Below are 11,204 nucleotides of genomic sequence, written 5' to 3'. Positions count from 1 at the left end.
AGGGACAGAAAATATAGGGGTAGGAGAGAAAGAGGTACCAACTATTAGGTGTAAAATAAGCTACAAGGATATATTGTACAACACGGGGAATATAGCCAATATTTTATGATAATTATAAATGGAGTATAACCTTAAAAAATTGTGAATCACTACATTGTATGCCTATAACATAATTTTGTATGTCAACTATACTTCAATAAAAAAATAAGTTAAAAAAAAGAAAGAAACGCACATGCCTTTCAGGAGCAAAAACAGACCAATAATGATCGTCGCCTTCCAGAGACTTAAAAGGCCAAAGTTAACGGCTCAACTTTTAACTTGTGGACCGAAGTAGAGGGCACCAGTTAGGAAAATTCATGCTTCTAGGAGGGACCAGACTAAAGGAACTGTGATCTCAAAGAGAAGAAATCAAAAGGTGGGCAGAAGGTTTTCTATGCATCCTACCTGAGCCAAGTCAGCTTGAGCTGCAGGGAGGCTGCCTGTGTTGAATGGTGCAGCCAGCCGGATGGCCTTTAAGCCACCTGTCCTACCACACGGCTGCCACTTTTAGCTGTGTGCTTTACCTGGGGGAGGATCTGGGCCCCAGGTGGGGAAATGCAAGCTCCAAAGGCAAAGGGGGGCCTTAAGCGAGATGGAGCAAACTTTCTTGCCCTCAGTGGTGAAAATGTTAACCAGAAACGCCCTTGGCACAGTCTCATGGATGACCTGCCTATGCCCTCGACTGGGGATCCTGCAGTTTCCTTACTCACATGCTGGTGGCCCTAAACCTGGCTTTCACGGCCTTCTGTGCCCTGATTCTGTGCCAATTCTGTGCCCTGATGAGGGCCCACGTCACCCGTACCCGGAAGCTATGGGAAAGGTTCCTTGCAGGCTGGTGAGGTAGAGCTCTTGGCCTCCTCCGTGCTCTTCCACCCTGAACGGAGTACGGTTCCTGGTTCTCAGCTGGCTCACTGGGTCTCAGGATACCAGCAGGTGGCCTGGACGGAGGCAGTCCAGACTCGCCACCAGGACGCTAACTGGGCCAACCGCCCTCCTGATCCACCCACCACCTCCCGCAACACCTCGCCTCGTCCTCGCCCTCCCCTCCCCCTACCTCGCTCAGGGCCTCCTCCTTCTCTGGACCTCGGGCTCCCTCAACTCTCCTCTGGGCCTCAAGGGTCTTTCTCACACTCTGGGCCCCTCAGGCCTGGGTATTTTTTGCCCTAATTGTCCTCACCTGGTCCGCTTTAAACATAGTTTAAAATCATGGCCTAGAAGCGGGAAGGGAGAACGGGAGGCCAGGGCAGTTGGTTTACAAATGTGCCTCAAGATGGGCCTCATCCTCTCCTGGGAGATGGGTTGAAAGGAAGCGGGGGATGAGTCTGGCTTCAGGCCCTTGCCTCACAGATCCAGCATGAGAGCTTGCTCTTTAACTAGAAAGATCTGGAAGGATTAGGAGCTGAGGTAACCCAGGATCCTTGGGTGGGGATTTTTGTTGTTGCTGTCATTTTGGGGGCAGGCCTTGAACACCTTAGGGAGGAAGGGGCCCCCTGAGCACAAACAGTCCTTTATTTAATGGTCCCCTTGTGACAAGAGCCCTTTCACAGGAATTTGCTGGAAGAATTTGACCAACTGAGGAGACAAAGCTCATTGATTCCCTTCCTCTGTCCTCATGTCATCCGTTATTTAGCATCTTAGGGCGGCTGTTCAGAGAGGAGGACAACGTTTGTTCCGCAGAAGCTCATCCCTAGCACAGCCATGATCTTCAAAGCCCTCTTTCTAATTTTCTGGGTCCTCAAAGAACTTGGGAAAGGGGACCTGGAAAACGGCAATTCAGAAACTTGAGATGAGACCAAAGCATCATCGAAGGGCCCACCCTTCTCTATCCCAAACTCTGGGAATGGTGAGTTGGATCCAGGAAGCCCCAAGATGCCACCCTCCCCAACTGAGCCTGTTTGGTTCCTTTTATTCCTCAGTAGCCTGAATATGTTTTTCATCTCTCCTTCAGGCAAGAAAATATTAGGTTGCTGTTCCTAAAGAAACAATAGTCCTCTGTGCAGAGGCTTGGAATCAAGGGTAAATCTTGAGTTGACCTATGTTTTACAGGTGCAGAGTCTATTACCTTCTATCTGCTCCAGCCCTAAGTGTTCCTGAGGGCCATGATAGAGTGCACGGTTCTCTTTTTTAGTATCCAAAAGGAAGGTTATGGGTTAAAGAATATTGCTGAGAAATCATCACAATATGTTTTAATTAGTTTACAGATTAATGTAGCTTGTTTGTTAAATACTTGCAACCTGGTCTGTTGCCTTGGGAGCAGGGCTAGAAACAAAAGGTCAGAATTGGGAAAATTGAATAAAAATTGGCAAAGAACTCATCACATTTTATGACTGCCTCTCCAGCCAAGCCCCACATTCATTCCTCTTTCAGTTTAGAAGTGTCTTAACAACTCAAGAAAGGATCTAATGGAATCGAGATAACCAGCACCTCGGTTTGGTGCCATGCTTTTTGAATGAATGAGCAAATGTTGCCATGGAAGTTTTGTAATCTCCTCCCCTCCCCCACCCCGTGTCCCAGCCCTCCCTCATAGCATTTTACCTGGCAGCTTCTCCACCAGCACTCAGCCTTAGCACACTGTCTTGCACATAGTAGGTATTTAATGAGTACATTGAAATAACTGGATACACAGCAGAACGAATACCACACAGTTGAGTGATACCCACACTGAAATTCTTCATGCAGATCAAAGCAGAGTTGATGCCATATTCAACTCTTGACAAGGATCTGAAGACAAATAGAAACATCTTGATCTATTTGTGCAAGAAGTCTGCTTGCAGCATCTGTAGCAAGTGTAAATTCTCATCTTAAAAACTGATGTCCCTGGCCTGGAGAAAATAGATTAATTTTTTTTAACACCAAAGACAAAGGCTTTATTATCTCAAAAGGAGCTTGTTACCCATGTTATTTAAGGAAAACATAATTGAAAATACTTCATCCTGGATATAGTGGACTGATTTGACACTAGACATTTTTTAAAAGGTATAAGGGGTTTTTATCTTCATTATTGGAAGTACCTATGTTACCACTATTTCTCAAAGACTGTTATTTGCAGAAATATCACCACGTTGCTTTTCAAGAGGAAGTGAGGAAGATTTAAATCCTGATTGGAAAGGATCACCTCTGAAGAACACATTTCCCAATTATCCTTCCATCAGCTGGCTCACTGGGTCTCAGGATACCAGCAGGGGCCTCCTGGGTGGTGCCTGCAACCAGTGATGAGGTTGGATGGGGGTGGCCTTGGGAGGAGGTTGGAGGGCAGGTTCACCCCCAACCCCCTAGGTGGAAGGTGGGGAAAGTGCTCAGCCTGCAGATAGCTCTGGTTACACTGCAGTTGGCAGGCCGCCAAGCAATTAGTGTCTCTTGAAAAGAAAGGAACCGACAACGAACTTGGCCCCTGCTGGTATCCTGAGACCCAGTGAGCCAGCCCAGGGTCCAAAGTACACACTGAATCCAAGTCTGAGGCAGAATGGCTCTTTCACTCCCACAGGGCTATGGACTTGGATTTTGGCTAAAAATATTTTTTTCCTTTCAAAAGACTAAGTATCACAAAATGATTTTCTCTCCCTGAACTCCAAGGAGCCACCCAACCCCCTCCCAACCCTAGTTCCTGGGCTTAAGATCTGAGTGGATTCTAGTCCCTCCGGCCTGGATCCTGGAGAGGGCAGATCTGAACATCCTGGGCAATGAAGGGGCTGAAGTCACTTCACCAGCTGATGCCGGGACTCTTCTTTCCAGATGGGCGAGGGGGGAGTTCCACACCTCCTCTCCCAGGACTGGTTGTCAGCCCCCGGAGGACTTCTTGGCCTGGGAGTATCAGCATTGAGGAATGGAGTTTCCGAGGTGCTGTGGAAGAGCCTTCCAGTGTGTTTGAGCAGCTACCACACCTTCCAGTCTTTTCCAACATTTAGCCTCTCTGGGAGTAACCTGGGATCTCTGACCAGAGGGGTGTGAAATATGGCCAGACTGGTCCCACCACCGAGGGGTGGGGAGGGGAGAAGGGAGGCTTAAAATCTCTGAAAAACTGCACACACAGGAGGCTGAGAAGAGCGAAGCCACCAAAGAATCTTGAGTTTTGACAAGTTTTTAAAAAGTTTTTGTTTTCATTTTCTTTTATTTTAAAATAAGGTACATTTGCATGGTTCAAATTCAAAAGCTACAAAAGGGTATATGGGGAGGAAAAGTTTCCCAGTCACAGTTTCCTTCCATGAAGGCAAACACTGTCCACAGTTTCAAACTTCTGTTTGAAACTTTTCAAATGCTTAGAGGCTATTTAGAGGCACTGACTTAGCTCTACATTGGAAAAGTGATGAGTTTCTGACCATCTTTAAAGGAGTGGTACTGTTTGCCCAGCCTCTTGTCATTGAGGAAAGGTGTCCTTTGCGGGTAGGGGTGGAGCAGGGAGAAAAGACTGGACCGTTGCTATGGTTACTTCAGGCGATAGGGAATGCTGCACCCCTCACATGTGTTTGTTGGGGTCCGTCTCTGATCTGGGTGCCTGGTCAGGCAGGCCCAAAGACCCAGGGCTGCCTCAGACACAGGCAGCCAAATATCTTAACATACTGCAATAATGTTAGAAAATGAAACCCCACAGTTCCCGGTTCCTTGGCTGTGGAGCCCACATGGCTCATGCTGTGATGCTTCTCCCAGGAACATCTCTTTCCAGGGCTGCACAAATGCTGTAGGATCATATGCCAGCTTGCTGGAGCTGACAGCTAAATGAGTTTGGAGAGAACGAGGTGTACAGCATCTTTGAATTTGACACAATTAGCTAGAGAACTGTCAGCTCACAGGAAAAGACAACCAGCTTGCTGGAGATGAGACCAAGCCAGATGAGCAGACTATGGGCGATGTTTTTTTTCTCTTCAATGCAGATGTAATGAAGAGTGGCTACTAAATCCAGACATTGTCATATACATTATCTCTCCCCACCCTGGCAATCACCTTTGTTAAATAGGTATTAGGATTCACACTTTACAGTTGAGGAAATTTTGGTTCAGAGAAGTTAGGTTGCCTGTTAGGGTACACACAGGTGGTGCTTCACAGCTGCCTCTTGATAATTCTGAGGTCTCTTCAGTCTGGGGATAAATGTTACTACTCATGCTGCACTTATGTAAATGATTAGGCCCAATTTAATGAGACTATATTTTTCTTTTTTTTTTTTTTTTTTTTTTTGCTGTACGCGGGCCTCTCACTGTTGTGGCCTCTCCCGTTGCGGAGCACAGGCTCCGGACGCGCAGGCTCAGCGGCCATGGCTCACGGGCCCAGCCGCTCCGCGGCATATGGGATCCTCCCAGACCGGGGCACGAACCCATATCCCCTGCATCGGCAGGCGGACTCTCAACCACTGCGCCACCAGGGAGGCCCGAGACTATATTTTTCAAACAAAATATTCTTTGATTATCTTTGATAGAAATGGGGATAATTATAGAGAGAAATTCTATGTGTCAATAGAAAAAATATAGTGTATTCTTGTGGGTTGTCAAATTCTAGCCATGCTCACTGTCTCTGAGGTTTTTGACCTCTTTGTAAACTGGCTCCTAACATTTGTGCATTTTAGTAATTAACATTTCCATTTTTCCTTTCCCCCTCCCAACTTGGTGCCACTGAGAACTGAAACCTGGCTGCCCAGATCCTTATTAGGACTGTCTAAAAAAAAGGAGAAGGAGCAGCAGAAGGAGAAACCCTGCAAAGTGCAGCTGGACACCTCCATGCTCTGCACTGAGAAATATCTGTGACTGTGACGCTGATGTAGATGCTAGCACCAGACTTCCAAATTGCAAACTAGGAAATTCGTTGGCTTGGCACTGCTATTCTCACTCCACCATCTAAAAATGTTTTGAGATGTGGCATATATATACGATGGAATATTACTCAGCCATAAAAAGAAACAAAACTGAGTTATCTGTAGTGAGATAGATGGACCTAGAGTCTGTCATACAGAGTGAAGTAAGTCAGAAAGAGAAAAACAAATACCGTATGCTAACACATATATATGGAATCTAAAAAAAAACAAGAATGGTTCTGAAGAACCTAGGGGCAGGACAGGAATAAAGACACAGATGTAGAGAATGGACTTGAGGACACAGGGAGGGGGAAGGGTAAGCTGGGATGAAGTGAGAGAGTGGCATGGACATATATACACTACCAAATGTAAAATAGACAGCTAGTGGGAAGCAGCCGCATAGCACAGGGAGATCAGCTCGGTGCTTTGTGACCACCTAGAGGGGTGGGATAGGGAGGGTGGGAGGGAGACACAAGAGAGAGGGGATATGGGGATATATGTATATGTATAGCTGATTCACTTTGTTATACAGCAGAAACTAACACAACATTATAAAGCAATTATACTCCAAAAAAGATGTTAAAAAAAAGAAAAAAAGTTATGGAACGAGGCAGGAGAGTTGGGGAGGGGGAGTTGGATGAAGGTGATCAAAAGGTACAAACTTCCAGTTATAAGATAAATAAGTACTAGGAATGTAATGTACAGCATGACTAATGTACTTAACACTGCTGTATGTTATATACAAAAGTTAAGAGAGTAAATCCTGAGTTCTCATCACAAGAAAAAAAATTTTTTTTAATTTTGTATATATATGAAATGATGGATGTTCACTAAACTTATTGTGGTAACCATTTCATGATGTATGTCAGTCAAATCATTATGCTGTATACCTTAAACTAATATAGTGTTGTATGTTAATTATCTCAATAAACTGGAAAATAAATAAATAAATAAATAAATAAATAAATAAATAAATGCTTTGAGCCCAACATCTAGAAATCTTCTCACTACCTTCTGGACTCAAAAACTGAGGTTACAGTTTGTTCTAACTATTAGCCCTTTCCCCCCTTCATTTTCTATAGAAATGTCCCTCATTAAGTGCCTGACTGCTCACACTATATAGAGGATTAACTTAAGTGGGCACCCTGCTCCCACCTGCAGTACCATTTCCTGAAATAACACAACTGTTTCACCAGAGTGACTTACTCCCAGGTCTAAGAGACTGATTCAGTAAGATATGGGGCAATATACTTAGATTTGTTCTTTTCCCCTTGTTCCATCTATGCTGCTTCCGCCTTTGTAGATCTCTTATTTCAATACTTCGAACCCAAATCTCTCTGCACAACTGCCAATTCAACTTTTAATATATGAAACTTATTTATGTTTCAAATGGGAGAATGAGGGATTCAGAGTATTCCATCCCAAAATGTGCAAGCCTGGCGTAAGGATCATTTTGAGCCAAAGGCAATTAAGAAGAAACAGACACAAGAAAAACTCTGTCCTCTCCCTCTCTACCGGGAAGGACAGTTTGATTCTTAATCACCAGAGACAACTCTAGCCTCTTAGCCCAGAGACGACAGCAGAGAAATCTATACAACTCACCTTGCGAAAACCCGTATTTTCCATTAACTCCCCCCATATATTTACCTTTTCACAATTTGCCACTCACTCCTAGAAGCTCAAAGTACTTTTCCTTTGTCTTGTCACTTCTCTACAAATTGAATGCTCTTTTACGATGCGATATATTCATCCCCTTAAATCTGAGGCCCTGAGACTGACGCGCCCATAGGCTAGAATGGATGTGACACTGTGCCAGCTTCCAGGCCCAGGCCTTGAGGGACTAGCAGCTCCGACATCCTGATGCTGGGAACACTCGCCCTGGGAAGCCAGCCTCTGTGTTGTGAAGAAGCCCAGAAAGCCCTGTGGAGTGAGTGGTCCACATGATGAGGAATCAATGCTCCCAGCCGGCAGCCATCAATAACTTGCCGGCTGTGTGATGCACCATTTTGAAAGTGGATTCTAGTTGAACTGCCCCAGAGAGGCCACACGGAGCAGAGATAAGCCATCCCTGCTGATCCCTGCTCAACGTAGGTTTGTGGCAAAATATGTGATTGTTCTTTTTTTTTTTTTGATAGCATGATTTTATTTTTTTATTTTTTTATTTTTTTTATTTTTTTTATTTTTATTTTTTTATAACAAATTTAATCAGTTATACATATACATATGTTTCCATAACCCCTCCCTTTTGCGTCTCCCTCCCACCCTCCCTATCCCACCCCTCCAGGCGGTCACAAAGTACCGAGCTGACCTCCCTGTGCTATGCGGCTGCTTCCCACTAGCTATCTACCTCACGTTTGGTAGTGTATATATGTCCATGCCGCTCTTTCACTTTGTCACAGCTTACCCTTCCCCCTCCCCGTATCCTCAAGTCCATTCTCTAGTAGGTCTGTGTCTTTATTCCTGTCTTACCCCTATGTTCTTCATGACATTTTTTTTTCTTAAATTCCATATATATGTGTTAGCATACAGTATTTGTCTTTCTCTTTCTGACTTACTTCACTCTGTATGACAGACTCTAGGTCTATCCACCTCATTACAAATAGCTCAATTTCATTTCTTTTTATGGCTGAGTAATATTCCATTGTATATATGTGCCACATCTTCTTTATCCATTCATCCGATGATGGACACTTAGGTTGTTTCCATCTCCGGGCTATTGTAAATAGGGCTGCTATGAACATTTTGGTACATGTCTCTTTTTGAATTATGGTTTTCTCAGGGTATATGCCCAGTAGTGGGATTGCTGGGTCATATGGTAGTTCTATTTGTAGTTTTTTAAGGAACCTCCATACCGTTCTCCATAGCGGCTGTACCAATTCACATTCCCACCAGCAGTGCAAGAGTGTTCCCTTTTTTCCACACCCTCTCCAGCATTTATTGTTTCTAGATTTTTTGATGATGGCCATTCTGACTGGTGTGAGGTGATATCTCATTGTAGTTTTGATTTGCATTTCTCTAATGAGTAAAGATGTTGAGCATCCTTTCATGTGTTTGTTGGCAGTCTGTATATCTTCTGTGGAGAAATGTCTATTTAGGTCTTCTGCCCATTTTTGGATTGGGTTGTTTGTTTTTTTGTTATTGAGCTGCATGAGCTGCTTATAAATTTTGGAGATTAATCCTTTGTCAGTTGCTTCATTTGCAAATATTTTCTCCCATTCTGAGGGTTGTCTTTTGGTCTTGTTTATGGTTTCCTTTGCTGTGCAAAAGCTTTTAAGTTTCATTAGGTCCCATGTGTTTATTTTTGTCTTTATTTCCATTTCTCTAGGAGGTGGGTCTAAAAGGATCTTGCTGTGATTTATGTCATAGAGTGTTCTGCCTATGTGTTCCTCTAAGAGTTTGATAGTGTCTGGCCTTACATTTAGGTCTTTAATCCATTTTGAGCTTATTTTTGTGTATGGTGTTAGGGAGTGATCTAATCTCATACTTTTACATGTCCCTATCCAGTTTTCCCAGCACCACTTATTGAAGAGACTGTCCTTTCTCCACTGTACATTCCTGCCTCCTTTATCAAAGATAAGGTGACCATATGTCCGTGGGTTTAACTCTGGGCTTTCTATCCTGTTCCATTGATCTATCTTTCTGTTTTTGTGCCAGTACCATACTGTCTTGATTACTGTAGCTTTGTAGTATAGTCTGAAGTCAGGGAGCCTGATTCCTCCAGCTCCATTTTTCGTTCTCAAGATTGCTTTGGCTATTCGGGGTCTTTTGTGTTTCCATACAAATTGTGAAATTTTTTGTTCTAGTTCTGTGAAAAATGCCAGTGGTAGTTTGATAGGGATTGCATTGAACCTGTAGATTGCTTTGGGTAGTAGAGTCATTTTCACAATGTTGATTCTTCCAATCCAAGAACATGGTACATCTCTCCATCTATTTGTATCATCTTTAATTTCTTTCATCAGTGTCTTATAATTTTCTGCATACAGGTCTTTTGTCTCCTTAGGTAGGTTTATTCCTAGATATTTTATTCTTTTTGTTGCAATGGTAAATGGGAGTGTTTCCTTGATTTCACTTTCAGATTTTTCATCATCAGTATATAGGAATGCCAGAGATTTCTGTGCATTAATTTTGTATCCTGCAACTTTACCAAATTCATTGATTAACTCTAGTAGTTTTCTGGTAGCATCTTTAGGATTCTCTATGTATAGTATCATGTCATCTGCAAACAGTGACAGCTTTACTTCTTCTTTTCCAATTTGGATTCCTTTTATTTCCTTTTCTTCTCTGATTGCTGTGGCTAAAACTTCCAAAACTAGGTTGAATAAGAGTGGTGAAAGTGGGCAACCTTGTCTAGTTCCTGATCTTAGTGGAAATGGTTTCAGTTTTTCACCATTGAGGACGATGCTGGCTGTGGGTTTGTCATATATGGCCTTTATTATGTTGAGGAAAGTTCCCTCTATGCCTACTTTCTGCAGGGTTTTTATCATAAATGGGTGTTGAATTTTGTCGAAAGCTTTCTCTGCATCTATTGAGATGATCATATGGTTTTTCTCCTTCAATTTGTTAATTTGGTGTATCACGTTGATTGATTTGCGTATATTGAAGAATCCTTGCATTCCTGGAATAAACCCCACTTGATCATGGTGTATGATCCTTTTAATGTGCTGTTGGATTCTGTTTGCTAGTATTTTGTTGAGGATTTTTGCATCTATGTTCATCAGTGATATTGGCCTGTAGTTTTCTTTCTTTGTGACATCCTTGCCTGGTTTTGGTATCAAGGTGATGGTGGCCTCGTAGAATGAGTTTGGGAGTGTTCCTCCCTCTGCTATATTTTGGAAGAGTTTCAGAAGGATAGGTGTTAGCTCTTCTCTAAATGCTTGATAGAATTCGCCTGTGAAGCCATCTGGTCCTGGGCTTTTGTTTGTTGGAAGATTTTTTATCACAGTTTCAATTTCAGTGCTTGTGATTGGTCTGTTCATATTTTCTATTTCTTCCTGATTCAGTCTTGGCAGGTTGTGCATTTCTAAGAATTTGTCCATTTCTTCCAGGTTGTCCATTTTATTGGCATAGAGTTGCTTATAGTAATCTCTCATGATCTTTTGTATTTCTGTAGTGTCAGTTGTTACTTCTCCTTTTTCATTTCTAATTCTATTGATTTGAGTCTTCTCCCTTTTTTTCTTGATGAGTCTGGCTAATGGTTTATCAATTTTGTTTATCTTCTCAAAGAACCAGCTTTTAGTTTTATTGATCTTTGCTATCGTTTCCTTCATTTCTTTTTCATTTATTTCTGATCTGATTTTTATGATTTCTTTCCTTCTGCTAACTTTGGGATGTTTTTGTTCTTCTTTCTCTAATTGCTTTAGGTGCAAGGTTAGGTTGTTTATTCGAG

The sequence above is a fragment of the Mesoplodon mirus genome (genome assembly GCF_964341445.2).
Source record: "Mesoplodon mirus genome assembly, chromosome: 12".
Lineage (NCBI taxonomy): Eukaryota > Metazoa > Chordata > Mammalia > Artiodactyla > Ziphiidae > Mesoplodon > Mesoplodon mirus.
This window is presented reverse-complemented; position numbering follows the sequence as displayed.